This window comes from Loxodonta africana, chromosome 20 (assembly GCF_030014295.1).
Source record: "Loxodonta africana isolate mLoxAfr1 chromosome 20, mLoxAfr1.hap2, whole genome shotgun sequence".
NCBI classification, from domain to species: domain Eukaryota; kingdom Metazoa; phylum Chordata; class Mammalia; order Proboscidea; family Elephantidae; genus Loxodonta; species Loxodonta africana.
In genome coordinates, this window is record NC_087361.1 from 981718 (window position 1) to 984760 (window position 3043).

Sequence of the window (3043 nt, forward strand, 5' to 3'; positions counted from 1 at the left end):
TGTGTGGAATACCGTGACAATGGTTAAGGCATTCTGTAATTCCTCAGACAGTACTCTGAAAGCATTCTTTGCATCGAAGGCAAATCTGTATCCAGAGTATGTGTCTGTTCCAGTAAGAACAAAATGCAGTCCTTGCCACGATGGAAGCAATCCAATGTAACCAACCTGCCATGAGGTTGCTGGCTGATGATCTCAAGGAATGGTGCCATATCAGGGACTCAGTGTTGGTCTCTGCTGTTGGCAGATTGGGCACTCAGCAGTTGCTGTAGCCAAGCTGGCCTTGGTGAGTGGAAATCCATGTTGCTGAGCCCACACATAACCTCCATCCCTGCCACCATGGCTACTTTGTTCATGAGCCCATTGAGCAATGATGGGAGTAGCTGGGGAAGAGGATGACTGGTTTCCACAGAACACTTCATCCTATCCACTTTATTAAAATCCTCCTCTGCTAAGGTCATCTTTTGATAAGCATTCATGAGACACAAATGTCTTCACGTCTTTGGCCCATTCGGAGAGATCTGTCCACATGCCTCTTTCCCATACCTCCTTTCTCTAATTTTCCAGTCATGTCCCTTCCAAGTCCCTGACCATCCAGCCAAATCATTGGCCACAGCCCATGAATCAGTATGCAATTGCACATCTGCCCATTTCTCCTTCCAAGAAAAGTGAACGACCATGTGCACCGTTTGAAGTTCTGCCCATTGGGAGGACTTCCCTTCACTAGTGTCCTTCAGGGAGGTCCCAGAAAGGAGCTGTAGTGCTACTGCCGCTGTCCACTTTCGAGTGCTGCCTGCATATCGTGCAGAACCACCTGTAAACCAGACAGGAGTTTTCTCTTCTTCAGTGAACTGGTCATAAGGAACTCCCCATGAGGCCATCGTTGCAGACTGGGAAATGAAAGGTAATGTGACAGGAATGGAAACCATGGGCATTCGGAGTACTTCCTCACGCAACTTACTTGTGCCTTCGCATCCTGCTTGGCCTGATCTCATGTATACTACTTTCAGTTGACGATGAAGTTCTTCTGTGGACGTCCAACTTTATGACTCTGTGGGTCTGACAACACCCAGTTCTTGATGGGCATCTCAGGTTTCATGGTGATTTGATGGCCCATGGTTAAGAGTTTAGTGTCTACTTAGGTGCAGTAACAAGCCAAAAGCTGTTTCTCCAAAGGAAAGTAGTTATCTGCAGAGGATGGCAGGGCTTTGCTCCAAAATACTAAGCATCTGCACTGTGATTCACCAGTAGGGGCCTGCCAGAAACCCCGTCAGCATTTCTATCTGCCACTGCCACTTCAAGCACCATTGGGTCAAGTGGATCATATGGCCCCAGTGGCAGAGCCGCTTGCATGGCAGCCTGAACCTGTTGTAGAGCCTTCTCTTGTTCTGGGGCCCTACTCAAAGCTAGCAGCTTTTCGAGTCACTTGATAAATAGGTGGGAGTAGCACACCCAAATGAGGGTTTTAAAAAAATTTTTTTTTTTTTTTATAGGTCTAGAAGCCAAAATGGATGGTGGGGATGTCTTGTAAGCCGTCTGCCTCAGGCGATGTCACAGGCAATAACTCAGACAAAGGCTCATCAGATACGACTGGGTTAATCTCATCAAATGAAGGTGGAGGGGCTAATGGCTTTATTGGGAGGGTGGCTTAGCAGGTAAAGACGGAGTAATCTCTTCAGATGGGAGTGAAAGGGCTGGTTCTGTTGGCAGGAGTGATTCTGTGGAATTTAGTTGCTCAGCTTCCTCATTATCTGCCTATATGTCCCCACCCCAAGTTTCAAGATCCCATTTCTTTCCAATCAATGCCCTCACTTTAACTTCAGATGTCAATTGAGTTTGGAAATTCAATTGGTGGTGTAATTCAGCCACTGTTATGATAAGATTCTGGGTTTGGTTCTCAGTAATATCAGCTCTGTTACTACAAAAAAATAAAGCTTTTGCTCTTCCGGGGTCACTGTCTAGAGGCATTCAAAATTGTCCAGTGTCTGTCCTACCATCTTAGGCTGTCCTACAAAACGGCCTCTAACCAAACTAGCCTGTCCTGAACCCCTTATAGTAGAATCATTTACCTTTATACTAAGAAGGTTGGTAAAGCACCAAAGTCTTCATGTGCTGTGTGGCCTGGCCGACTTCGAGAAATGCGTGCTGTGAGACATAAAGTTCTCATGAGGTTGTCCAAAACAAAAAAACATGTTAGCAAGGCCTGTAGTGGTTCCATGTGTGCGAAATATGTCTGTGACAGGATAAAGCGTGCTTTCCTTATTGAGGAGCAGAAAATTGCTGTGAAAGTGTTAAAGGCACAAGCACAGAGTCAAAAAGCTAAATTAAAAAAAAAAAAATGAAGGTTTTTGAATAATAACAAAATCAAATGGCTTCTGTTAAAAAAAGAAATAAGCTTTTCTTTCAAGGGACAAGTGGAAACTTTGATGTTGTTTATGTGGCGTTTGAGCTTTGACTCTGAAGCCCTGAGCTTTTACCACTTTGTCTAGAGAAAGTAGGACCTACCAACTAGCTTTCTTATACCTCTCATTATGACAAACTTATAGAAAGGTATCAAACATGTGATCACCCAGAGCCTTGCCTCTTACCAATACCTGATCTACTGGTGGTGATATTTTGTATATTTCTATTGCCACCTGTTCTGACATTCATTTTGTCCTTTTCTTTCTTTCCTGTCTTCGTAATGACCTCTTGGTTTCTTCATGTATGATGTCCTTGATGTCATTCCACAACTTGTCTGGTCTTTGGTCGTTAGTGTTTAATGAGTCAAATCTATTCTTGAGATGGTCTCTAAATTCAGGTGGAATACACTCAAGTCATACTTTGGCTCTCATGGATTTGTTTTAATTTTCTTCAGCTTCAACTTGAACTTGCATATAAGAAATTAATGGTTTCTTTCACAGTTGGCCCCTGGCTTTTCTATCATCTCTTTCCACAGATATAGTCAATTTGATTCCTGTGTATTCCCTCTCACAAGACCCATGTATACAGTTGCTGTTTATGTTGCTGAAAAAAGGTATTTGCAGTGAAGAAGTTATTGGTCTTG

At 43.6% G+C, this 3043-nt stretch overlaps 1 pseudogene; it reads left to right on the forward strand.

The window, feature by feature from the left end:
• The first annotated feature begins 1901 nt into the window (after window positions 1–1901).
• LOC100674854 (large ribosomal subunit protein eL34-like) lies at window positions 1902–2603 on the forward strand (annotated as a pseudogene).
• The last annotated feature ends 440 nt before the right edge of the window (window positions 2604–3043 follow it).